Genomic DNA, 27,102 nt, shown 5'->3' on the forward strand with positions numbered 1-27,102 from the left:
GGCGATGCTCAGCTCTGGGAACTGCTGCGGCCCCGCAGGGAGGGAGCGAGGAGGCCCCTGCCGTCTTCCTGGCCGGGGAAAGACACTCAGAGCCCAGGTCCCAGGCAGCAAACTGAATCCCACACTGGCCAGAGCAGCCGCCCCCTAGCTGAGCCCACCAGGGCTGGGGCCACAGCGGGCGTCCTCATCTCTCTGCCCCGGCCTCACTCAGCAGCCCCCAGAGAATGCCAGACACCGGCCTCCTCCCTCCTGGAAATCACAGCTGGGGCCAGGTGTGCGGTGACTGAGAGCGGTGCCGCTTTGCACGCGGGCCCCCTCGGCCAGCAGCTCTTCCCAGCGCTGCCCTCCCTGGGGGACCCTGTCTCGGCCCCTCCCCAGTCCCTGCAGAGAGCCTCCCACCACCGTCCCCACGTCACACAGCACAGCCAGCCTGGGGAACCCAAAGCAGCCTCCGCTGAGCTCAACTGGCCACCCGGGTGTTCTGAGCTCCAGTCCCCAGCCCCAGTTAGCCCAGGCAGGCCGGGACCCTGGGCACCAGGCCCCCTGTTCCCGCAGCCTGTCTGAAGACCCCCCAAGCCCAGACCTCCTCCCTGCAGGGGCAGCACCCAGGCCCCTCCCACAGCCCCACCAGCCTCCAGCCTGTCCACCATCCCAGACGGCCTCCCCTGCTCCCAGACTCTCCTGTGCCCTGTGTGGTGTGTCCCCTCCTTCCCAGCTGGGGCCCTGGAGTGTCCCCTTCCCTGCACACAGGCAGGATGGCCGGGGCTCGGCCTGCCCCGTCGGCGGCAGAGCCAGGTGTCTGCGTCCTGGTGCCCTGCAAGGCCCTGGGGTGTGCTGGGGCTCACGGGCCGGGGACTTCTCAGACTGAACGTCCTGGGGAGCAGCTGCTTCTAAGGGACACCTTCCTGTGGGGGCCGAGGTCTCTCTGGTGGCCCAGGCACAGCGTGGGTGCCGAGGACACAAACACGCCACAGCCAGTCCTGCACAACCTGCCCAGGGATGCACTCCGGCAGGGTCACCTGTTACCACATACAGCACTTGGGGGCACACAGCACCAGGGAAAGGGACCCACTCCGTTCCGAGTGGGGACAAAACAGCAATGCAACCTCCCCCGCCCCAGGAAGCCCAGGCGGCCGGCTGCACCTCTGCTTGCTCAGGGTGGGAGTTGGCGTCCCCGAGGACAAGCCCTCATCATACTGGTACACGACTGCGGTCACCCTGGCCGGTATGCTCTGAGGCCGGCTGACCTCCAGGCTGCTGGTTAGAACCGTGTCCCAAACAAGAGTCATTAGGCTGAGTCTGAGCCCCAGAGCCAAGCTATGGGGCCGTTTTGTCTGCTCAGGGGCAGAGTTTGGTTTTGCCTTTCTGAACCAGGCTGCTTTCTGAACGTGGGGAAGGAGACACGCCCCTGCCCAGAGCCCTCCGGGTGCCCACGGAGAGAAGGGGCCCAGGCGCCACTGTGCCAGCAGCTGGGGCCACTTTCTCCAGCGGCAGCTGGCCTCCCGATGAGGCCCTGTGTCCTGCCTCCTCCTGGAGAAACCTCTGGGCCTGCCCCAGGCAGGGGCTGACCCTGGAGGGAGGTGCTCCCCGCACAGGCCCCCCGCCAGGCCGGCACCCGCTCAGCGAGAGGCCGCCTCCATCTGCTCAGCCAGAAGCTGAAGCGGGAGCTTCAAAGAGCTCAGCGCACATCAAACGCTGCTGCGCACAGAGACCCGCGACCTCCAAGGGAACGACCGGAGGCACAGACGGAGAAGCCCCACGCGAGATGCATGTGGGAGAAGCTCCCTCGCAAGGTTGCTCCTGACTGCGGCGCGCAGAGATGACCGGGAGGCAGCGAGGGAAGAAAATTCAAAGGTTAACGGGACGGACCCAGCCAGCCGTGGCAAGAGCCCGGGCTGGGCCGTCCAGGAGGAGTTGGCGGCACAGCCGGGAGAAGCGGGCAGGCGGGAACAGAAACCCGTGCACGCAGGGCTTGGGGGACAGACGGTGATGGCGGGTCTCATTTCCCCCTTACATTTTCCTGTATTTTCCAAAGCACCCCCGCTCTGAGCCGGGCTTTCATAGCCAAGAACAAAAACTCATACAAGAGAAGCCGACACACAGCCAGTGTAAAGTCCCCGGGAAGCAGGTCTAAGCGCGCTGCGAAGTCGGAAAGCCCCGGGGTCCGCATGTCCCTCCCTGGGGACACTGTTCCCCGACCCCAGCCTCGCTCTCAGCCCGGCTGGGCGGGGACACACACTCGCTCCAGTGCCCGGGGCCCTCAGGGCCGGACCCTCCTCCCAGCACTTCCAGGGCACAGGAGGGCCTGGCTGTGCCTCAGCGGCCCCCGGCCAGCAGGTGTCCTGGCTGCCGGCCCACCCACCCAGCGGGGCCAGGGAGGACCCGTCGGCCCTCAGAGGCCAGGCGACCCTACCAGACCTTCCTGTCTCTGGTCCCTCAGCTGTCGGCCCAGCACCATGAGCCTCACCACAGCCCTTGTCCCACCCGCCCAGCAGCGTCCTGGCCATCAAGGGTCCTCCCAGGTCACTGGGCCCTCTCGCCACAGTGAAGCAGAGACCCAGCCCGGGCACTGAAGTCAGGACGGCCGGACTGTCCTTGTGTGTGGCCGTGCTGGGCACAGGAGCTGCCGCGGCCGGGGGTCCAGGCTGGGAGGGGCGCAGTGGGAGGAGGACCCCTTAGCATCACTGGCTCAGTACTGGAGGGCAGCCCGAACGAGCCTCCCGCCTCTGCGCTCTCGGGGGCCTCGGCTGTGCCACGCAGACTCCCGACTGCCAGCTCCTTCCCGAGGGAAACGCAGCCCCAGCTCACAGCTGGGGGGATGGGCACAGGCGGGGGGGATGGGCACAGCTGGGGGGATGGGCACAGGCGGGGGGGATGGATGGGCACAGCTGAGGGGATGGGCACAGGCGGGGGGGATGGATGGGCACAGGTGGGGGGATGGGCACAGGTGGGGGGTGGGGGTAGCTGCTCTCCCACCCCAGCGCCGTGGGTGCACTGGGAGGACAAACAGGCAGCTGCCGGGGCCCCAGAAAGAGCAGCTGCCACAGGTCCCCTCACCAACCCCAGGAATGACCTGCAGGCGTCTCTCAGGGCTGGCCAGGCTGCCCATGACAGCTCCCCAAAACGGCGAGCCACCCGCCATGTCTCTCCAGCCCTGGCCTGCACACCCAGCTCTGACCCTTCACCTCTGGCACCTGTGACCCTAGTGACACTGAGAGAGCAGGAACCCGGAGGCAGTCTATGCACTGTCAGGGCCAGGGGTGTCACCTGGGCAGCTCAGGCCTTCCCTGTCCCCAGCAGGGGGACGCCGGCGGCTGGGCACGGGGGCGGGTGCACACCCCAGAGCCGCAGCCGCGTGGCTCAGCCACGTGCCCAGCAGGTCATCGCATTCCCCATCCTCTGGCCTGCGGGACAGGACTGCACTGTCCAGATGAAACCCCGTTACCATGGATACGCGAGAACTGGGGTAAGACGAACTGCAGAGGGGCGGGGCGCTGCCAGCCATGGGGGCTGTGGGGCCCGGAGGGTCCGCCAGTACTGTCTGCTGCCCGGGCCTGGGCCTGGGTCCCGCACTGTCCGCCCCGCCCCAGGCAGGGAGCCGTTCTCCTCACCCACGCGCTCCTGCCCCCAAACCGACCCTCGTCGTCACCGCCCCTGCTCCGAGCTGTGGGTCCAGGCGGGGAGATGAGGTCATAGCCAGCATTGTGGGGGTCCCCCCCCAACACCCTGTCTGCAGAATAGGACCTGCCCCATCGTGGGCAGCCACAGCTGTGAGTCCGGGAGCGGGGGGACACAGGGCTGGTGCCGGGCAGGTGTGGCTGGGCTCTGTGCCAGCCACCCAACCGGGGACCCACAACCCAGCAGGCCAGGCCAAGCCCGCCCCAGAGCAGCGTCGAGGCCACCCCACGGGGCACCTTCTGACTCCCCGCAGGAGGGGAGGGGCAGGCACTGGCTCAAGGACACAGGACAGCCTCAGTCTGAACCAAGACGGAGCCCCCACCGCCAGGGAGACAGCCTGCAGCAGCTGCCCCACCCCGGAGCCTCCAGAAGGCTGCCCACCTGCCCACAGGGCCGGTCCCTGAGCCGGAGAGCCAGAGCCGGCCACCCTCTCTGCTGGGCAACTTCCCACTGCTCAGGGGGCTGCCTCAGGGAGCCTTCTGGAAAGACCTCAAGGGCCAGACTGGGCACCCCCACCCCATCGTCAACCCAGCACCCGGCACAAGACCTGCCTGACCACAGCATGGGCTAACCAGGCGGGGGCAGGGACAGCCTGCGGGGCCCCCCTTCCCGGGCACCGTTGCTCCCACACCCGGCCCCGTGTCTGCCCCCAGGACTGCTGGCCACCTGCTGGCATCGGGGCTCTCAGGGACTCTGGGGCCCTGGAGCAGAGGGCACAGCTTGCTCCCTGCCGTCCGGCCTTTCAGACAGTGCCGAAAACCAGGCCGTGCGGCAAGGGGCTGAGTGCAGCCAGGCAGACACTTCTCCACCCTCGGGTCGGGGAGGCCTGTCCAGACACATCTGGGGAATGCGGGCTGAACAAGCCGGAGCCGCCTCTGCAGGGCCCAGCGGTGCACGGAGTGTGAACCCACGCACACCCCACGCGGGCACACGCACACATGCAGACGTGGCACACATGTGCACGCGCTCACCGCAGCTCTACCTGCCAAGGCAGCAGCAAGGAACCCCAGGATGGGCAGGAGCAGTGGGTGCTGGTGTGCACAGGCATGTGCACTCACACCACACACATGCACACACGTGCACACACGCACACACAGGCAGGGCAGCCAGCAACAGGCCTGCGGCTGCTAGAGCAGCTCAGCAAACCAGGAACTCGGGAGCAAGAGGACCAGCCCTGTCCCTGAGGCCTCCGCACCCGGCCCACACTGGACCCCAGGGGCTCCCCAGAGGGAGACCCCTGCCCAGCACCAGGCCGCGCAGGGGAGAAGATGGCAGTCCGAGCTGCGGGGACGCCTCGCCTGGCCCCTGGTGGCCGCAGCGCACCAGGCAGGAAGCGCTCACCCCAGGGGAGAACCTCTCCCAGGTGGGCTGTGTATTTTGATAGAATCTGCCCACGTGAAGGGACACAAGGTGCAGGCCGGGCGCTCTCGGACTGCATGCCAGGCTGCCCAGCCCCTGCGGCCCCACCTGTCCTGGGAGAGCTGGCAGAGGCCCCTGCTCCCCAGGGAGATGTCACAGGACTTTGCGGTCCCTGAACTGAACCCTGAGCCACACAGTCCCTGGGGCTCAGCAGGGAACGACGGTGCTGCTCTCTGGCTCTCGCGGGCAGCCAGGGCCCGAGACTCACCCACGCGCAGGATGTTGGCGCTCAGGAAAAGGCGTCTGCTCTCCAGGTTGGGCCCTGGGTCCTCAGGCGGAGGGGCAGCGCCAAGGAGGGGGCCAGCTGGCGGGGGCGCCATCGCAGAGGGATCGTGGGGGGCAGCAGCAGCTGAAGGGTGGGCCTGGCCGAGATCACCAGCCGGGGCCGGCCCTGGGCGGGAGGCAGGGGGAGAACACTCTGAGGCCCCTGTGCTCCCGGGGCCCCCAGCGGCCCTTGCTGGAACGGAGCCTGGGCCTGCGGCTCATCACACACCTGGGGAGAGCAGGAGGGCAGAGGGCGTCGGGGGCCAGGTCTGCACAGAGTCCCGCAGCGTCCAGGGTCCCTGGGGCAGGGACGCGGCGTGGACCATGTGCCGTTTTGCGGCCCAGCTCCACGGGCCTTATACACAGGTAGACCCTGGGGTGGGGCGGGTGGAGCAGGAGGCCCCAGAGCCAGGTGCGGGGAATCAGGAGGGAAGGACCGAAGGGCCGCGGGAGGGCCGTCCACACGACCTGCCGGAAACCCCTAGCCCTAGGGGGGCAGGTGAAGCTGGAGGGCTGGGGACAGTGGCAGTGGCTCCCTCAGCAAAGCTTTCCGATTATTTCTCTGTGCTGGGACTTTGTCCTTTGCTTGATGAAACTCGAAGGCAAAACCGGAATTGTTTTACAGAAACCAGCCGGCCTCGCAGGAGCAAAGCCGGCAAAACGAGGGGCACCTGCTGCACCTCAGCCCAGCGGCCTCGGGGGGAGCCTCTGCCCGGACCTGTCCTCCCACCCCGCTGTCCACCTGGCTCCTCACTGCCCCACGATGGCTCCTGCCAGAGCCTTCCGGGCCACCTCTGCCTCGGTGCCCAACCCTCCCCGAGCCCCTCCCTGGGGCCACAGAGAGACTAACAGGGGCCGGGGTGGGGGGCCCGGAGCCCTTCTCCCCTGCCCAGGACAGAGCTGCGGGGGCCCGGCCCGCAGGTGGCCGTGGCGATGCCTGTGCCCTGGGACACCCAAAGCCATCGTCTGCCCAGGCAGGACGGACGCCGGGGGCCCGAAGGCTCTGGCAGCCCGGGCAGATAAGGCTCACGCCCTCTACCTCCCGTCCCTCCTCAAACCCAAGGCTCACGGGTTCCTGCTGGTGCCCCAGGAAGGAGGGCCCCTCGGCCCTCTGTCCCCCCTCAGCCTGCACACTGCAGGCCCCAGGCTCCAGCCACCCCCCCCCCCCACTGCCCCGAGATCAGCAGCAGACCTGGAATTGCTGGCCAGGTGTCCCTCAGGGCCGGGGCCCTAGGAGGTCGCAGGGACGGGGCACCTGCAGCCCACAGGCCCCAGGCCACCCCGGGCTCCTGGTGCACCCTCAACCCGGGGCCCCCTCGCCCAAGCCTGGCTGTGCCCACCCCTCTCCCCCGTGCCCCTCGCTGCACTGCCCAGCTCACCCACGGGTCCAGGGTCTCCCGGCCCTGGTCTCTGAGCAGCTGGACCACAGCAGCCACACAGCCCGTGAGGCCTGTGCCAGCTCCAGCCACCAACCCGGCCGGCTCCCACCAGGTTCTGAGCAGTCACTGCCGCTTCCTGCTGCAGCGGGAGCCCAAAAGCCGTGCCCCAACACGCCTGCCAGTGCGCGGGCCGGGCGTGGGGCTCCAACTGGGCTGGCACAGTTGAACCTCATTAGGAAACAACGCCACGCCGGCTGCCGCAAGCCAAGGCAAGGCCGCTGAGGACTGTGAGGTCAGCCGTTGGCGTGGGCCCCGCGGCACCCCACCCGGTGAGCAGGGGTCTCCTCCCAGCACGGACACCAGGAAGCCCCTGCCTGCCTGTCCCCGTCCCGAAAGCCCCGCCGGCCTCTCGTGGCGCCCTTGCCCCAGCCACGCTGGTTCCTGCAGTTCCCAGCGGGCAGGAGCTGCTGAGGGGCCTGCAGCAGGGTCGGCACCGCACGGGCAGGGCTGCGGGTCAGAGAAGCCCTGGCAGGCCCTGCTGTGGGGCTGTCCCCAGCTAGGCCGGCTGCTCCCCGCCCGGGCCGTGGGGTTCTGGCAGCCCCGAGCCCAGGCCCCCAGGCTAAGGGAGCCCGTCCCAGGCCTCCGGCCTCTGCTCAGATCCTGGCCCTGATGCCAACATCCAGCCCCTGGGGACCGGCCGTCAGGGGCAACCACACACTGATGGCCTCCCTCGGGGCAGGGCTGGGCCAGGCAGCAGTGGTGACAGACTGGGGAGTCCACTTGCCCTCTGTCCCCATTTAATCAGGAAGCACAGCCCAGGCCCAGAGATCCCGGACAGTGGCCCAGCCCCCAGCCGAGTGCCCCGGGCCTGAGGGCCACACCGGGACCAGCACGTCCTCCTCCGTGCGTGACCAGCCCCGGAGGGTGAAGTGGCTCCTGCCTAGGAGGCCCTTGGTGTCCTAGGCTTCCCGCCTGCCCTGGCCGCCCCCTGCACAGAGGGGCCCGGGGTACCTGCTCAGAGCCTGCGAGCCCGGAGCCCGCTTCCCACCCTGCAGGGCGGGCGGCTGCCACTGTCTCCAGGCCTGAGGTGCCCTGTGTCCCCCAGAGCGAGCACAGCTCCGCAGGCAGCAGGAGCCCAGCTGCGGGGCCGACTGCACCCCGCCCGGTTCCACACGCAGCAGAGATCTCAGCAGCCCCGGCCTGACCCCAGGAAGTGTGGGGCCCAGTCAGGCCCCTTGAGCCTGGGGCCCTGCGCTCACAGTGGGCAAGAATGACAGGCAGTCCGGCCACGCATCTGGGCCCAGGGCTGGCTTCGTGGAGGGCTCTGGAGGCAGAGCGGAAGGGAGTTGGTCAGGAAAGGGCAGACCACCGGGGCAGGTCCCAGGTGAGCGAGGGGCCGCTCGGCCAGCGTGGGTGCAGCCAGGGACTCAGCTCTGCTCTGCAGGGAACGTCCCCCAGGCAACGGAGGGACTCAGGGAAGATGCTCACAGCAGCCCTGGGAGGGGCTCTGGAGGCCGCGGAGTCGGGGGACACAGGGAGCTCCATGCAGCAACACAAGGGCCCAACACAAGCCCCGCCTGCGCCTGACACCTCCCTCCTGCCTCACCCTCTGCCAGGGCCCTGGCACAGCCCGGGGAAGCCCAACCTCTGCGGGGGTGTCAGCAGGGGGGAGTCCTCCCCTCCGGCCCAGGCCCTACTGGCCACCCAGACCACAGACAAATCCCACCTTCTGAAGGGAGAAAGTGAGGCCCAGAGACCCCTCCCACAGCCACCAGCAGCTGACGTGGCTGGGCCGGGACAGGGCGGGCTCTCCCCCAACGCCCCCCTCCTCCTGGACCCACTGCCTGAGGCCCCCAGAGCTGATGCTGTGCGGTACCCAGAGGGTGAGAGGGCCGCCGACGGCCCCCAGCCTCCCGTGTCAACCCAGGGCCCGCTCCAGCCCACCTCCCAGCCCCTCCATGCCCCACAAAGGGTCTCAGCCCAGGTGGGCCCCCACCCCTTGACACCTCCCTCCCACACCTGCATCCCTGCCACCCAACTGCAGTCCCCGGCTGGGCGTGGGTCCCAGGGTGCGGAGACCTCTGGCAAGAGCCCTGGTGATGGGCCCCATGGTGGGGAGTCTACCGCTGGGCCCTCTCCCAGGAGCCACCAGCGGCCTGGAGCCCCACCTGCCCTCCCAGCGCGAGGCCTCCGTGCGGCCCAGCTCCCCGGCTCTGGTCTCTGCACACAGAACCAGGGCTGGCCCAGAGCCGCCACAGGCCCAGGCAAGCTCGACCGCCACGCTGAGCTGGTCGAGCCAGCCGGAGCCCAACTGCGGGGCCGACTGCACCCCGCCCGGTTCCACACGCAGCAGAGATCTCAGCAGCCCCGGCCTGACCCCAAGAAGTGTGGGGCCCAGTCAGGCCCCTTGAGCCTGGGGCCCTGCGCTCACAGTGGGCAAGAATGACAGGCAGTCCGGCCACTCATCTGGGCCCAGGGCTGGCTTCGTGGAGGGCTCTGGAGGCAGAGCGGAAGGGAGTTGGTCAGGAAAGGGCAGACCACCGGGGCAGGTCCCAGGTGAGCGAGGGGCCGCTCGGCCAGCGTGGGTGCAGCCAGGGACTCAGCTCTGCTCCGCAGGGAACGTCCCCCAGGCAACGGAGGGACTCAGGGAAGATGCTCACAGCAGCCCTGGGAGGGGCTCTGGAGGCCTCGGAGTTGGGGGACACAGGGAGCTCCATGCAGCAAGTGAAGCAAGACGAGAGGGGCTCGCTGGGCGGAAGGCCGGGCCCTGGCAGCGCCAGGGAGGGAAGTGGAGCGAGGTGCTCGGCCGGCACCAGGCCACGAGCCCTGATCCCGCAGTGTGGCCCACGGGGCCTGGACTCCCAGAACCTCTCAGGAGTCCGTGAAGTCTAAACTGTTTTTCCTAACAAGGGGGCTGTCTTCTCCCCCGTGGTGACATTTGCACAGGAGGTGACAAGGCTCCAGTGGGCGGCACTGCAGGCCACAGCTCAGATGCAGGTGGCGTGACCACCATGCCCAGGACTAAAGCAAAGCCAAGGCCAGAGGCCACGTCCCCAGGCAGGTCTTTGTTGAAGACACAGGGGGTCTCGTAACGCTGCCGCGGCGGCACAAGGCAGCTTCCCGAGAGGAGCGGCCGGCGCAGTGGCGTTTGCGGCTGACCCGGCCGGCGGCACGCAGAGCGCCGTTTCTGCCTGAGAGACAACCGGCCCGCTGTGGTTCTGCCCGCTCGGCGGACGCCTCCTCAGGACGGAATGAGGTGCGCCTGCCACTCGGAGCAGCGCAGGGGGCCCTGCACCCCACGGCGGGGACCCACCCAAGAGACCCGTGGGGGGGGGAGACGTCTGCGCCCCGTGGTCACTGCAGCACCACCCGCAGTGGCCGGGACGTGCAGTCAACCCGAGTGTCCGGCGGTGGCGGAGGAGGAAGAAAACGGGCAGACACGGTCGGCGGAACCCCGTTCAGCCTCTAAAAAGGAAGAAATTCTGCCATTTACGACAAGATGGGTGGAATTGGAGGACGTTATGCCAATGGAAAAAGCCAAAGTACAGAGAGACAAACACCACATGTTCTCACTGCTGCGGAATCTGAGGCCGCGGAACTCAGGCGCGGAGAGCAATCCGCACCACGAGGGGCCGCGGGCTGGGGGGCCGCCTCTGAGTGTTTGGGGTTCTCATCTCTTCCATCGCACGGCGTGGCGACCGTCATTGGTCGCAGAGTATTGTCATCTCAGAACTGCCGAGAGTGGGTTTCAAATGTTCTCAGCACAAAAATGTTAAATGCCTGAGGAGGTGGCTACGTGGATTAGCTTGATGTAGTCACTTGTGTGTTAAAATATCACATTACTGTATCCCGTAAATACATGCAACGATACTTTGTCAATATATAATGAGAAATGAGATTTGAAAACAAAATACCAGTGACAGGATCTGTTGACAGCGATAAGATTCAAGCTGGGTGAAAATTAACATTGTGGAAAGCTTGTAGCCACGCCCGGAGTCTGTCAGCCTCCAGGTAGTCAGAGACTCTTCTCCTGAGATCGGTGGTGATGCTAACGTGATCTGGGATGACACAGAATGAAAGGTGGGAACGTTTGGAGAAACGGTGTAACTCAGTCACGCAGCAACGTGCAAGGGGCCGGCGATGTGGTTTCAGACTCCACGTCGCAACCGCCTGCCAAACCCCCGGTTCCCAGTCTGGGTGCAGCCTCCAGTGAGGGCACCCACAGGTTTCTGGAAAGGCAGCTCGCCCGCCTGGGGCCAGAATTCTTCGTGGGTCCCCGCCATGCGTGTGGTGACGGTCGGGACACAGACGCAGGCAGGACAACCCCGCGCTCGGCTACAAGCCCAGCAGTAACGAGATTTGCAAAAACGAAGAGCAACATCACTCTTCCCACTGGATTTTTTTTGGTTTTGAGAAAATAGTTATATTTCATGCCACGTTAATATAAATGTCATTAGTTGTTATTTTTAACAAGACTTCATAAATAAATATTTTTAGGCTGTCACTTTTAATTCCTAACGTGGAAAATATCAGATGCTGTGAGTGGTGGCGCTGCTGGTCAAGGCTGCACAAGCAGCCCCCCGGGAGGGAAGCCTGACGCGGGGGTTGCGGGTTTCCAGGACGTAGACGCGTGAGATCTCCGGGTGGGGCGGGAGCTGGGAGGGCGCAGACGGTATCACAGTGTTTCTGCCGTACAGATACAATCTGACGTCTGTGATGAAACGCAGATAACAGTAAGATACAAATGATTAAGACAGGATAAGTTCTGAGTGTTTCTTATCTTTGCTTTTTATGTCATTTCTGTTTCACATAATTTACATAATTTAATTAGTTTGATTTGATTTTAAGAATGGCTGTGTTCAACAACCAGCTCGCAAGATTACTGGAAATCTCCCAGCCGGCTCCTGCGAGCGGGTACCAGCCGGCCCCCCGCCCACCCCTGCTTACGACGCCCCGGAACAAACACTGCCGGGGCCTCAGCCACCACTAAGGGTGCACAGCTTCCTGCACCAGGGACAGTGACGGGAAATACCCACAAACAGAACCACAACACGCATTCTGGAAGATACAGAAAAGCAAAGACACACACCGAGCACCCGTTGGGAGGGGCCCCCAGGAAGGGGGGTGCAGATGGGGGACACCCGCCAGTGGTCCCGCCACTAACCCACCCCGACAGGCGTGGTCCCCGCAGCCCTCGACACCTGAGCCCTGGAGGGCTCTCTGCAAGTGGGGGTCTCTGTGCCAGAGCTAGTCTGGACCTGCCCCTGTGTAACTGCAACCTCTCCCCCCTGAGCCTCAGTTTCCACATCTGTAAGGTGGGGTGCAGCAAAGAGTACTCCCTTCCCCCAAGGGAGGTGGTAGCCTCAGCGTCCGCCCAGCTCTGGGGTCCTGCGAAGCCGCGCCCGGCACGAGGCACAGGCCTCCTGTGTCCCTAACCCGACACTTGCTGAGCCCCTGGGACTATGGCCAGAAACCTAGAGGGGGCCAGGTGCGGGTCCCTGCACCCAGGCGACCAGGCAGGTAGCACCAGGTGGGAGGAGGGTACCCAGGGGCTCAGGGGGGCTTCCCTGTGGGCCGGAGCCCTCTGAGGGAGGGCACTTCAGGGACAGGGCAGCCCCAGGCAGGAGGGCGCGGCTGGCCCCTGGCCCGGGGCAGGCTTAGGGGACCCAGCCCGGCTTCCACAGACAGCTGTGGACTAATCCTGCAGGGATTAGTGCCCTGGGGGCTGAGTTGGGACGATTGGTCCCCACACTTCCCGCGGTTGTCACCCCCTCCAGCAGAGCCCGAGAGACAGCTGGTGGGGCCAGGGCTGGGCTGGGGAGCCGAGGGCGCCCACCTGCTGCCCCCTCCCCCCTCACTGGCCTCAGTCCCCAGAGGGGCCTGTCTGTGACACCCCTGCATCCTGCCCAGAGGGCTCCTCAGTCAACAGCAAGCGGAAGCCCCCAGGCCCAACCACGAAAGGCCCCTGTGCCCCACCCGCTGGCCCACCCTGGGCTCTGTCCTGGCGGCTATTGTCTCTTCACCACTAGTGGGAAACTCAGGACAGGGGACCAGGACGCGGGGACCAGCCAGGGAGGGCGGCCGCCTGGGGCAGAGGGAAGCGGACGCAGGCGGACAGCGAGGCACAGCCCAAGGCCCTGCCGGGGCACCTGCCGCGCAGGAGAGGCTGTCCACATGCGCGTCTGGGGACCCGGGACGCGGACGGGATGGGGACGGGACAGACAGGGCTGGCCACCTGCGGGGAGGGGAGAGATGGAGGCAAGTTCACTGCTGACTGCAGGGAGGAGGGTCCCCAAGCAGGGGAGGGGTGGGGAGCCCCCAGGGATGGGGGAGGGGCGGCAGGCAGGTGCCCGTGGGGGCGGGAGGGGTCGGGAGGGGTCGGGGGCTGCCCTGCTGAGCATTTCCCGCCCACTGCGGCCGTGGGGGTTGGAGGTCGGCAGGCAGGGAGGGGGACAGCTGGGACGAGGTGCAAAGGAGCGGCTGTGACACGGGAGCAGGTGTCTGCAGTAGGACATCCCTCGGTCCCTGCACACAGACGAGCCAACAGCCTCCAGGTGGGGAAACGGCCCCCCCAAGGCCCAGGGAGGCCGTCGGTGCCCCCCGCACCCGGGCTCTGCCCACCGCCCTCCCCTGCCTGGGCGCTGGCGGCAGACCTGGGCCGGCTCGCCCCGGGGGCTGAGCGGAGTCCTGGCTTCCGGCTGCGTACACAGCGCCCAGACCCCGGCAGGGGACGAGTCCAGAGGCCCAGCCCCACCTGTGTCCGCAGCCTTCAGAGCCGGGGCTTCGCACGTCTGTCCTCCCCTATTCTCCCCAGATCCAAGGCCCCAGGGACGATGACAAAAGCTGCTGCCCCATTGAAGACGGGGGCGCGGCAGGGTCAGGCCTCTCCTAGGGGCCCGCGATGCCCCAGCTTGGGGACGGGCAGCGGGCGCACCGGCAGGGCCCAGCTGGGCTGCTGGACCCCAGGAGCTCTGCACAGGCCGCCCACTGCTCCCTCCTGCAGGCTGAGGGGCACAAGGCACCCTCTGCAGGGGCCCCGGCAGGAGGGCACCAGGGGCCGCGCCTTCAGCAGGGCCCGTGCCAGGAAACCTCTCAAGCTCTGCTGCCTCCAAGCTCCTCCTCACCCGAGGTGCCTCCCAGGCCCCGTCTGCCCTCTCGTCAAGGCCGCAGACCACACCCCTCCCCCCAGAGCCCCAGCAGGAGCCGGCCCTGCGCCCCCTCCCTCGGGCCTGTGGGCCACCCGGGGCCGGGGCTCCCGCCGACTGCAGGACCCCGAGCCCGGGAGGGTGCAGGGCCCCTCTGTCCCGGCCGTGCCCAGACCTCCCTCCAGGAGCAGCTGTTGGGGGAGGGCGCCCCTGCCTGCCCTCAGCGCCACCGGCATGTCACTCCTTCCTTCGTCCGGCTGCTCAGAAAGACGCCCGAAGGCCCTCTGGCCTTGGAACACAGCGGAGAATCCACCAGAAGTTTTCAAGGAGGCAAACGGAAAATAATTGCACGTCTCATAAAACGTGTTTTTGATGCATCAAGGCTGCGAAGACTTATCAAGCAGGGTGGGAGGTTGGGGCGATATTGTAACAGGTCAACAGGGCAGCCCTGGGGCGAGACAGTCTCTGGGGAGGCGGGTCAGCCTGGGGCATCCCAGACAGCACCTCCCAAGGACTGAGCGTCGGCCTGACTGAGGATCCTGCGCCCCGAGGAACAGCTTCTCGGGAGCCCTCCTTGTCCATGGGGGCGTCGAATGCCAGGTTCAGACCTAGAACTTTATCCCAGGTACTAGGGAGCCCCAGAAGAGTGAGAGCAGGGACTGCATGGTCTGGCACTATCTAGCCCTGTTCCAGGGAGGAGGGAGGCAAGGGCTGTGGATGGGGCCTGGTGCTGAGCCCGTGGCCCTGTGAGTCCTCTCGTGTGGGCACCGGCAGTTGCCCCCCGCAGCGCACGGCCACCCGCAGGCCCGCACCTGCACCGCCCGCAGGCCTTGACGCGCACATCTAGGGCAAGGAAGGCCCTGGGCCCCCCACAGCGTCAGGGCCTCAACCTGGCAACTAAAGTCTCCTGCACGCCTGGGCCGGGCGGCGCCCACGGGTGCCAGCGGTTGCCAGCAGCCGTGGCCATGGGAGTCAGGACTGTGCCGTTTCCCAAAACCCGAGACTCAGACAGCAGCCGGCCGCAGAGGCTGATGCCAGCGCAGCGGGGCGGTGGCAGGGCCGCACGCCGGGGAAGCCCACAGCACCTGCCAAGAGCTGCACCCGCCTCGGGCCGCCTCACGCACCTTCACGGCCAACTCCGCGGCTCCCGCCGGCTCCCGGGGAGCAGGACATGGAGCCACTCGCGCCCTGAGAGAGCTCGCAGCCCCTGCCCCGCGGCCAGAGGCCTCCACCAGCCTCCCCTCCAGCAGCCCTGGGCCTCGCGCGGCCCAGGAAGGCACTCCACACCCCTCACTCTTGGCCCCCCGCGCTCCGTCACCGGGAGGTGGGGCCTCTGTCCTCCCATTTGACAGACGAGGAGGCGGAGGCCCAGGGAAGGTGAGGCCCAGCCAGGGAAGGTGAGGCCCAGCCAGGGAAGGTGAGGCCCAGCCAGGGAAGGTGAGGCCTGCTGGCTGTCACACCTGCAGTACAGGCGGCAGCCCTGGCCCCCTTTCTCCCAGGGCTGCGTGGAGAGGCCCTCTGCACACAGCCCAGCCTGTGAGGAGCCCCGGACAGGGCTGACCCTCTGGGGTTGTCCAAGGCCCATACCCAGAACGGATGCCGTTCCCAGCCCAGCCTCCTTCTTGGGCCCTCTCTGAGTCCTGTGCTCACCCTCCTGGGCACCCCACACGGAGCTCACGGGAAGCCCTTGGGAAGCACCATGGGAGGCTGGGAGGCTGGGCTGAAGCCCATCCTCACCTCCTACCAGCTCAAAGGCTCCTCCTCCAGGAAGTCCTCTCAGATTTCCTCTTTCTTGGGCCCTTTGTGTCCAACCCTCAGTTATCAGCCAGCTCCACCCAGGCTGACAGCTGCACACATGTGGGAATCCCTCATTTCCTCTCAACATGGTCATGGTGCCCAGCCACCCCCTCCCAGCAGCAGGAGAAGAGATTAGGGCACAGTTATGGGGCCAGACTTGGGATTCACCCCGTGTGGCCTGGGACCGGGCACAGCCCCTTGAGCTTTGGTTCCTCAGTTCTGCCATGAAGACCAAGCCCCCTCCCGTCCCCCGTCCCAGCTCCCTCGAAGTCCTGACAGCAGCCCCGACCCCAGGCTGGCTCTGCCCTGCTGGACCCACAGTCCCGCCCGTGCCCTCCTGCCCCGGCCAGCACAGGGACACACTGGCCCAGCCCCAGGCACAGCCCTGGCCTCCTGCCTGTGCGCCCAGAGCAGGCCCAGCTCCAGACCGAGGCCCTGCACTCGGCCCGTCCTGCCTTCTTCACCCAGCGAGCCCCTGGCCAGTACGGCCTCCTCCTTCCGCGCAGCCCCCAGGCGGCCTCCCTCCAGCCTCCACCCCGGCCTGGCCCAGCCCTGCCCTCCCGGCTTGGCTCTGGGCCTCCGCTGGCCCACGTCCTGGGCTCACTTCTCCTGGGCCAGCCACCCGCCCCCACCCCGTGCTCACCCCAAGGTACCTCCAGGGCCCAGACGGCTGGCGGGTTGCAGCTCCCCGAGCCGGGAAACCTGTTCTCCACGGTGTGGCCTGCAGCAAGGGGCTTCCCAAGGGCCACCCCTAACGGTCCTGTCCCCGCACCTGAGCCCGCTTGGGCGGAGCCTCTTCCTCAGCCCCTAAGCCCATTTACAGCTGCAGAGAAGGGGAGGGACGGGACACTTGGCCACACCCTGAAACCAGAACTGCCCCCCTTGCTCCAGGCCCCAGGGACCCCGACCTGCCACCTGCTGCTGTCCTTAGGGCTGTGGGACGGGCCTCCTGCGGCCGGCACGGTCCCACACGGGACAGACAGCATCAGCCCAACAGGAGCTCCCGCTCTGGGGAGGCCGCGGCCCGCAGAGGGGCGAGCGCAGAGACAGGCTGACCAGCTCACCTGCCAGTCTGCGCCAGGGGCTGGGGGACGTGGGGAAACAAAACGGGGACCAGAGCCCGCTCCTCCCTCCCCGGCCGCCCACTGCCCGGCCTCCCGTCTCCCACGACCAGAGGAACTGGGTTCCCAGGAGTGGCCGGGCGAGCGCTCAGGAGCAAAGACGTGGCCAGGGCACCGTAACCTGCGCTGCTGCGGCGAGAAGGTGCAGGGATCCGACGGGCGGGAGCTGCTGCGGGGGGTCCGTGCCACGCCAGCCCCGCCTGGGACTCGCAGACCCGGGCCTGTCCCAGATCTGCTTTGTTAAGATCCCAGGTGGCTCGTGGGCTCGGCGCTGGCGTGGCAGGGTCTTACTAAACAGCAGCTAATGATTACCGTCATTCCTGTGGCACAGACCGGAAGGCGGCGGCTCCGGGGACTTACGGTGGAACCGGCTGAGAGTCCCAGGGACGGGGAAGGGCGAGCGGCTGCCGTCGGAGCCAGCCAGATGGCCTGTGCAGCGTCACCGGGTGCAGCAGCTTCAATGGAAGGGACCGGCACTTGGTGCAATGATGGGGTGACCCCTCCTGGAGCCCAGCAGGTGTCTGTCTGAGCCCCAGGACCGGGCTGGACCCTGTCACCACTCCTGCCTGACATCTGCAGCTGCTTTCCCTGCAGTCACAGCCCTCTGCCTTCCCACCCTCCATCCTGGCGGCGAGAGGGACAGTTTGAGAGAAGTCACGAGGGCTCAGCAAGGGGCAGCCACAGGGCGACGAGGCCAAATGTGCTCCCCTGGGAAGAACCCTGACCCCATCCCAGCACCCCGGGATGGAGAACGCTGCCCCAGACAGGGCTCCGGGCTGCGTCCGGGACCCACCGTCGGGGCCTTGCCTTCCCTCCCCCGTCTCCCCTGCTTCACAGCAGCGAGCGGCTCTGCTCTGCCTTTCTCCTGCCGCAGGCTCATCTCGGGGAGCGCACCCCCACCCCGCCCTTCCACCCGCTCGCCCGGTGAGAGCCGACGGGCTGACGGCGCCACCTGCCGGCTGTCCTGGACTCCGACCCCCCCCAATTCAAGTCGTCCTGTTAGGACCCCCCACGGCACCAGGGGGCCTGGGATGGGCTGTGGCCCGAGACCTGCAAACAAGTGAGGAAACTGAGGATCTGAGGTGCCTAGAGCCACGATTCAACGGGAACAACAGACATTTGGATGGTTTGTCTCTGGTCTTGCCACCGCCCTGCCCCCCGCGAGGCTGGGATTTCTAACCCAGCGCACAGGTGAGAAGAGAGCGGGGAGAACGCGGCCCGGTACAACCGGGAAACCCCACTGGTGAGGGACGGTGCCCCAGAGCAGCCACACTTCAGGGGCTCCCCTGGGACCAGCTGACGAACCCCGAGGGGGAGACAGCACCTCCTCGGAAGCAGACTGGGTACCTGTGAGCCCACAAGCCAAAGAGGCTCGGGGCCAAGCAGGAATGTCGTGTTGCAAGCTGCCTTATCAGAGTCGGCCAGAAACCTGTGAGCACCTCAGTGTCCCCGCACGGGGATGCCCACTGCCTGGCCCCAGACGGTCCCACCCACTCAGAGGGCGGCCTCCGAATCCGGGAGGCACTGGCAGGGCTGGCACTGCTAAGGGGCATCGGAGGCTTCGGTGGCCAGGAGGGCCTGCTCGACCCCCAGGCCCCAGGCCCTTCCCCACGGCCGCTCTTAGAGGCTCTGGCTCCCTGTCACTGGGCTGTGCCAGCCGGGGACGCTCCCATGGCTGAGCACCGCCAGATGCGACCAGAGGCAAAGCAAGGAGCTGCCTCTCGCCTCCCCCGGGTGAGCAGCTCAGACCATCCCCTCCCCCGCCCGCCCTGCTGCCTTCTGCTGAAAGGCGCCCCCAGGCCAACAGGTCAGGGCCGGCCATGGGGCCTTCCCGGCTGGGGCAAAGGCTGCAGACTCCTGCCCGTCTCGGTGCCCGACTGCAGCTCCACATCCCGCGGCAGCCTGTGGCTGGGGGTGGCGCTGGTGCCCGGCGTGTGGACTGGCAGGTGCTCAGGCCTCTCCGTCCGTCCCGGCTGGGAGCACAGCGGCTGCGAGTGGCCGGGTGGCCCGCGGGCGAGTGCTGGCGGGTGTCTTCTTACAGGTGTGCCAGGCCAGGGTCCCCAGAGCTCCTTCTGTGGCCTCAGGCCACACGGGGTGGGCAGGGGCGCCACCTGTCCCAGAACCAGCCGGCCAAAAGCTTCCCCGTAGGAGCCCGGCGTGGTGGGATTACCCAACCGAGGTGGCTGCTCCAGGCCCCCAAGGCCCCAGGTCTCGCCTCCCGCACCTCAGGCCCGCATGGAAATGGCGGGACCGCGGATGGGACCTCTCCCCGCCCCCTCGGGCCCACGTCACCAAAAACAAGTCAGACGCAGGAGATGGTCTCGGCAAGGCACAAGCTTTACTTCCCATCAGAAGGGCGCTGGGGGCAGCGGGGGGAGCCAGCCTGCTGCAGGGAAGGTCTTCACCTTTGTCCCTGACGCGTCCCACTGGCAGGGACTCCCACCGCACACCCCCGCCCTTGCCCGGCTGGCTAAGCATGTTGCTCGGGCAGAAAGGAAGAGGGGTAGGGGGCTCTTAGTGTGGAAAGTCAGACACGGTAAGGTATGAGGAAGAGAGTTACCTCCTGATACTTTGGCAGAAAGGATTAGGCCAAGGTTATCTTCTCCTCCAATTTCCCCCTTCGTGTTCAACCTTTTCACGCTTCTTCAAATCCAGTGAGGAGGCGACTTTGGTGTTCTTGGTCTTCCAGCACTAACAACTTGGGTTCATACGGCAGTGGAAGAGGTTGTTTGCTTAGGGCTGTTTCTACTAATCTCTGGATTAGTCCCCCAGCACAAGGGATAATGCAACATCCCACTGATGTTAAGGCACCAAACACAATAATTAAGGAAGTCAGCACTGACGTCGTCAGCCCTCTCCATTTTCCAAACTGCCGTGCCAGGAGGCTGGTGAAGGGTCCTCTGCCCCTGAGTGTTCGGCCAGCTCATTAGCCACGGCAGCAGGTCCTTGCAGAGCCTTGGTGACTGTCATCGGAGCTGTGTTGTTGGGGTGTAAGGGCAGCTCTGGTCTCCAACCATGACACACCTCCACCTCTGCCTGCTGACACATCGAAAGCCATTCTCCCAGGTCATTGTACTGGGGGGGTCCCAGTTGTTCGACTGTACCTTTGATGGCATCCCCGGTATAATTTACAAACCTTTGCTGATTATAGTATATGTAGTTGACCCAGTCTACATTTTTCTTTACAGTGGACCACCAGAAGAATATAGATTCAAACCCAGCAGCTATTTGATTTCTAGCTTTGAATTCACTGGGTCCCCCTTGGGGGACTCCAATAGCATGAATAAAAATATGGGGATCAAAAGATCGTCTGGGGGCATCTATTTCTCTTTTTGTCCGATGTCTCCTTTCCTCAACTGGGAGCTGAAGGATGGCCAGTTGCACCAAAGCCCAGGTGCCACTCCAGCTTCCCGGTAGGACCTCAGTCAGTCTTTACAATCCCGCCAGACGCCTCCTCGGAGTATGGAGAGGGCAGACTGATCCTGTAGCTTCTTGCCGGCCAGGCTTTCATTGGACCCTGTCTTGTTTCCAAGAGACACCGCCCCCTCCTCCTGTCTAGAGAAACAGGGTGAAGTTGACACAGGCTGGTGGCCTCACGGTCCCCGGGGGCTGACCCGCAAGACCTCTCACGTCAGGGAAGAGCAATGATGGGGTTTTGCATGATTCATTCCCCCACGCCGTGGTCTCCTGGAAGAGGCTGCCATCCAGTGCCTGCCCGTAGGATCCACAGACCATCCACGTGGAAAGCGAACTATCTGGGCCTCTGGTCTTCCCATCACACAGGCATCACAGTCACTCTTATTTAGGGTGGGGACAGAACATTTGATCCATTCTAACCAGGCATTTGCATCCTCATACGCAGTTTCTAGTGCAACTGTCTACCTTAAATCCTTGACTTCTCCAATGGTTACCTTCGACGGGTCGCTGGGGAAAGACACAGGTACAGAGCCAGCGCCAGGTCTTGCAGAGGCAGTAGGGGTTGGGACGGTTGAGGCAGGAGACAGTATTTTTAAAGAGAACTGTCCAATTGGGTCCGTCCCCGTTATATCTGCTCCCATCCCAAAAGTTCTATTTAAAGCTGTGTCTTCAGAAGTGGGGACGTTTATGGAAATAGTGACAGGGTTACACTGATGTAATTTGCAATTCGGTGGGGGAATCCCTTTTGAAAAGTGAATTTTGGGTTTTAAACTCGGATGTGCACCCCCTTCTGACGTCCAGCCTTGGTACTGGGTTGTCCAGAGAACATCCAGCCAGTGGCCGCAGGGACCTGCTCCCCAGAGAGCCCTCGTGCCTCCCACCCCGGGGTAGGGACAGAGGTATTTGTCAGCTCCGGAGAGCCGCCGTTGGTTCTCCAGGCTTCCGCAGGGTATAACCCGGCAAGCATCAAAAGTGACGGTTTGCGGTGCCGTGGAACTGGGAACGCTGACCGTGAGCAGACCTGCTGACAGCTGCAACAGGGAAACGAAGACGGTGCTAACGAGGCCTCTCGGAAGGTCACGGTGGTGGGGGTAGACCCAGGCCTGGCCGCCCATCTCCCCTCTGCGGGACAGATTGCCTGCTTCACCCGTGTGTGGCGTGTCCAGCCCTTCTCGGCCGTGCGGACGCTGTCTCTGTCGTCAGTGGCACTAGGAGGGTCCCTCCCAGGCTGGTTCGAGCTTCTCTTCCCTCCGGCCTTCGACCAATGCGTGGTCTCCAGGTCAACGTGGCTGCACCGGAAACTCGAGAGGTGGCATTTGCACCGGAAGTCGCCTCTCCCTGAGAGAAAGCAGAGTGGAAGACAAAGCAGGTATATAGTTCTCAAGAAACTGGTCTTTCGCTTTGAAGGTGGGAATGTCAGTGTTGAATTAGATGGGGTAACCCGTAAAGCACGTCATAGGGGGACAGGCCTATGTCTTTTCGAGGGGCCTTAAAAGGGCTACAGGCAAATCAGGGAACCTGGTTTCCAGGACCAATTTGGGACAGTGATTTTCCAGAGTCTGGTTCGTTCTTTCTACCCTTCCTGAGGAAGGAGATGCCAGGGGGTATGATATTCCCATTTAATTCCCAAAACCTGCATGAGTCCTTTGATAATATTAGCAGTAAAGTGACTCCCGTTATCTGAATCAATAGTTTCGATCAGACCAAATCAAGGCACAATTTATGTTCAATCAGGACTTCGACGACATTATTAGCAGTCACCCCAGGGAGAGGAATCCCTTCTACCCAAAGAGTGAGACGGTCTACAATTACAGGAAGGTATTGAGATGCCTACTTTGGGCCTTTCTGTGTGGTCAATTTGAATGGCCGTAACCCAGGATTCCTGCCCGCAGGGGGCGCCTGTCCTAGGGCTTGCTAGAGTTTTCCGGCATGTTGTGCATGCCGCAGAGGTTCGTCTGGCTGACGTGCAGATGCCTGTGCAGCCATAAATGCAGAGGATCGTGTCACACATTGCTTGGGGACCCCAGTGGCTACTCTGGTGGAGCTGGGTTAAAATTTCCCTCATTATTGGTTTGGATAGCATTTCCCTTCCACTGGGCAACAGCCAACTTCCCTCTGAATTTCCTTCTGCCCCAACTGTCCTCAGTTGTTCTTTCTCTGCTGGGGGTTGCACAGGGGCAGGGGGTGCGGTGCTAAATGGGAAGCTGGTGTTTCTGAGGGGAGGCAGCCTGCCCAGCTACTTCACCTGCCCAGCTACTTCACCTGCTAAGGTACTTCCCCGCTGTTCAGAGGAGGCCCCTTTTCGATGCCCTGGAACATGAACTCCGGGTATTTCTTCTGGTAACATTAGACTTTAACTCTTTATGTATGGAGTTCTTCCCTTTACTATTACTTAACCCCTATTCCATCCAGATTTTTCCAAAGGTACGAACTACTCCAAAAGCATATTTAGAGTCAGTGTAGATGGTCCCGTCTTTCCTTGTTAGGAATTCTAGGGCTTGGTTAAGAGCATATAGTTCACAGGTCTGGGCTGACCACCCACTTGGGAGTCTTCCTGACTGTATTATGGTTAACTGAACTCCGTCTACCACGGAATATCCACTATGCCCTTCTCCCTTTATTGCTCAAAGACCCATTCAATTTAAGACCCCTCTGGGAGGGGGTTTCTCTAAGGTCTGGCTGGACTTTGGTTTGGTTTTCTATTAAACCCACACAGCAGTGCTCAGTGGGAACATTTCCTTCCCCTCCAAGCAGGAGCTCAATGGGATTCAGCAACCATCCGCGATAAGTTCGATCATCTCCTTCTAAGAGGATGGCTTCGTGCGCTAAGATCCTGGAGTCCGCTGGCCATCTCTCCACCTTGGTGGAGAACGGTTCTGACCTGGCGGGCCGTGCTGACAAGCAGACTCCCGGGAAGGTGGGTTTCCCGCTTTCTTCCGTCCACAGGGCGGTGGCTGCTCCTGATCGGATGTATTCCCACCACCCTCCAGAAACGGGGTCCAAAAGCTTAGACAAAAACACCACGGGCTGTTTATGCCCTCCGTGTTCTTGGGCTAAATAAAACTCCTAAGGCTTCCCTCGTCAACGTTCACAAACACAAGGACGGGTCTTCAAGGGAGGGCAGTGCAGGCACTGGGGCTGTGACGGGGGCCTGCGGAGGGCACCTATCAGCTGGGTTTCTTCTGGCCTCCAAAGGAGGGGGGCAGGCTCCTCATCTAAAAGTTCCAGACACAACCCTTTGGTTTTGAGAGCACAGAAGTCTCCCCACAACCTGCACTACCCTGTTGATCCCCAAAGTTTCCTGAGTCTCTCTTTGTAGCTGGTAAAGGCGTCCTGACCATTCCCAGACTTGCTCGGGGCTTCATCTTCGCTTCCCTTCACGGATCAAACGTCCTCGATCCTTCACCTCCTTTCTACAAACTGCAATTTAGTTTCGGAGACCTGTAAGCCCTGTTGGCCCGGGGAAATTAAGTAAATTTATAGTGGTTTCTGCCACTTCCTCCCTTCCGCCTCGCCCCCTGAGACCAGTAAATCATCTACATACTGGAGCAGCTTGATTGGAGGGGGACTGACAAATTTTCCCAGTACTTGTTCACGGATTTGCCCAAACAACTTGGGCGACTCAGCAAAACCCTGGGCGACTCAGCAAAACCCTGGGGAAGCACAGTCCATGTTTCCTCCCAGTGTGTGGATCTTCCCTTCAAAAGTGAACAAGTCTCTGCTATCCTCAGCCAGAGGACAGGCCCAGAAGGCATCTTTTAGATCCACTTCCCTAAACCGTTATGACTATAAGGGGTCTTGCTGAGAAGGGTATACAGAGGTTGGGGACCACAGGGAGCTGACACTGAACAATTTGATTGACTGCCCCTAAATCCTGAACTAATCTATGTGACCCATCTGTTTCTTTACGGGTAACATGGGGTGTTGAAGGGAGACATCCAGGGAGACCAGGATACATACAGGGCGCAGTCCTCGCCTTCCTTCCGCAGGAACTGGGTACTGTCTCCTTCTGGCGGTCTCCCGGAGACTTGAGGTTAACCTGTACCGGGGGAACACCTGGCCCTCCTCCATTCCCTTCCTCTGTCCAAACTTCGGGGAGAATTCTTTCCTCCTCCTTCGTGGACAGAAGGTTTAGGGAAACTTCGATTGCTCTTTGGTCAACAGCTAATCCTATCCCTAATCCTGACATCAAATCTTGGCCCAGGAGATTTGTTCCTGCTTTGGGCACAAAAAGAAATTCTACTTGTGCTTTCCAGCCTTTGCATATGACCTGGGTCTCCTTAAAGATTGGGACGTCAAAACTTCCCCTTTTCCCCGATACAGACAGGCATTCGTTGGCCAGGTGCACAGTGCCGGGAGGGCACGTGAGAGAGGAGCGGGCAGCAAGGAAGGTGACTCCCTCCCCTCGGGGTCCCACCTCCAAATTTATCAAGGGCTCTTGGTAGGACCCTTCAACACAAAGGAGCCCGACCCCCCTATTCTTCCTCAAAAGCCATGAGGGCCATTATCTTTTCCTCCTTCTTCCAGTCCCGACACTCCGTTTTAAAGTGTCCTTCCTTCCCACGCGAGTAACGTTGATCGTCTCCCCTTGCCCTGGGCAGCCCTTTTCCCTATCTGCCCTGGAATCGCGCTCCATGGACGCCCTGGGTCTTTCATTTCTAGGGGCCTTGTTGCCTGGGGTTGCTTTTTCCACGGCAGAGAGCATCCTCTTTGCCTTCCGCTTCTGCTTCTCCTTGTCCCGTCTCACATACACTTTCTGTGCCTCTCTGAGCAGGTCCTCTAAGTTCCTATCCTGCCAACCCTCTGGTTTTTGCAGCTTCTTAGCAACGTCGGGCCAACTGTTGGTCACAAAATGTAGCTTTAACATACCTTGGCCTAAGGGGTCTTCAACATTCAATCCTGAGTACTTTCTCATCTGTTCCTTTAACCTTGTTAAAAACTCCCCGGGTCCTTCCTCCCGCTCTTGTTGAATATTGAATGCCCTTCCTATGATTTGAGAATGGGGAACTGCTTCCCTTATGCCTCTTATAATCAAATTTCTAAGATCGCTCATGTTTTTCTATGGGCTTCATTATGATTGTCTCCTGATGTGGAAATTTCACCTCTGCGGGCATCTCGCTGGGCCCTGCGGGTGCTCGCAGTCCCAGATGGCCATTGCTGTCTCCTATCATCCCCGTCTCTCCCCAGAAAACACAACACTCAGGATCGACATGAGCTTGGCCCATGTGCACATCCGGGGACCTAGAAACTGATCCAAATAATCTGCAACCCCATGCGGGTCTCAGAGAGGTTTTGGCTCTTTCTTTAAATTTCTGACTTCCGAACTAGCAAGGGGAGCACTGACAAACCCTGTTCCGCCGCCACCTAGGGGAACTTCCTGAAGGGGGTACAAAGCCTGGGATTTTTTTCCACCGGAAGGAAAGGGAAACTTTTGGATGTCCTTCTTACGTTGTTCCATTTCTTTTCTTAAATTGGGGAGTGAAGGGTACAGGGTTGGGGTGGGAGCTGGGGCCCTTGCGGTGGGTCAGGATCCATCTCCTCCCTCCAGGGGGCGGGAAAAAGCCCGCCATTTTGAGAATCCTCAGCATGTGGGTTTTCAGGGTTGGGGGGTAGAGGAGAAAAGGGGTCCCAAGGGGGAGAGGGCTTCTCTTTTTCCTCTTTCTTCATTGCCTCTCGCTTTAAGAGGGAACAAAACAACGGGACGCTTTCTCCAACAGAGGGCACGGTCAATTTCTTCCTGAGACGAGTTTTGCTATTAACATATTCAATTAAAAGTTGGCAAACCCAGTCTTCGCCAAAACCCAATTTGGACCAAGCCACAGAGGGTTTAAGAATGGGCTCTTGCGTCCAAATGAAACAACAATATTTTACCACCTGTTGTTTCTTTTTCCCTTTAGTTCAGACACTATCATTCCAATATTTCAGCACTGGTCCTAGCGGGCTATCAGGGGGAGTTTTACCTTTACTGCTATTTTCTCTAGAGATTTCCTTACTTGTGTCATTTCCCATCTCGGCTTCCTGGCTGTGTGTGTGTCCTGGCCTAAAGGTTCAACCCCCTCCTGGAGGTTTCTTACACTCCCGCTCCCCTCCCGGGAATCTGGGCTCCTCTGAACGCTGGCGCGTCGGTATAAACCCCGACTAGGATCTAGTTCAGGACTAGAAACCGCCTTCAGTGTATGAGGCAGCCGCGGAACCGCGGATCAGGACCTCCCCATCGCTTCGTGCCCGAGGCACGTCTCCCTCACACACACCCCGGAATGTCCCGGCCACCAAGGAAGTGCTTCGTCGCCCGCGACTGTCTTACCTTGGTCTGTACAGGGCGTTACCCGGTCCCGCGGTTCCTGCGCAGGCCTGTTCCCTGCGCTGGCGAGAGCCCGGGCTCATTCCCCGCTCTGGGGAGTCTCGGTCACCTCGACCCCGAGCGCTGCCACAAGGAGGAAGCAGGACGCGCGTGTCCCCAGGAGCGGGATCGAGTCCTCCTTCCACAGGGGATGGGCGCCCCCGCGAGCCCCAGACTGTGAGAAGCACCCGCGGAGTCGCCCAGGAAGCAGGCTGGAGCCGGCCCCGGCAAGGCACGGCCTTTACTTCTGGCCAGAAGGGCGGCGGCGGCGGCGGGCAGCCAGCCGGGGCGCCGCAGGGGGACACGGGGCGCCGCCCGGCCCTGCCCACTGGCCACGCGGGCCACGCAGGAAGGGGGCGGGGCTCTCGGTGCGGCGACCGCTACAGGTGGCGGGCAGGCCAGGCACGGCCAGGTGCGCGCACGTGTTGCCGCCCGACACTTTGGCACAGAAGACTGAGCCAAGGTCACCTCGCCCTACACCCCCACCACGCCGCGCCTGCCCCACCCCAGCGCCGCTTCTAACTCGGCTCCGCCCCGTGCGC

At 63.2% G+C, this 27,102-nt stretch overlaps 1 long non-coding RNA gene across 1 annotated transcript; it reads right to left on the reverse strand.

Moving 5' to 3' along the window:
* Positions 1-19,119: 19,119 nt before the first annotated feature.
* On the reverse strand, positions 19,120-27,059 carry LOC123635990. Its single transcript, XR_006734270.1, has 2 exons — positions 26,525-27,059; positions 19,120-21,558 (listed from the first exon to the last, which is right to left on the reverse strand). It is a non-coding gene; the product is annotated as an uncharacterized LOC123635990 (long non-coding RNA).
* Positions 27,060-27,102: the final 43 nt, after the last annotated feature.

Source organism: Lemur catta, chromosome 3 (assembly GCF_020740605.2).
Source record: "Lemur catta isolate mLemCat1 chromosome 3, mLemCat1.pri, whole genome shotgun sequence".
NCBI classification, from domain to species: domain Eukaryota; kingdom Metazoa; phylum Chordata; class Mammalia; order Primates; family Lemuridae; genus Lemur; species Lemur catta.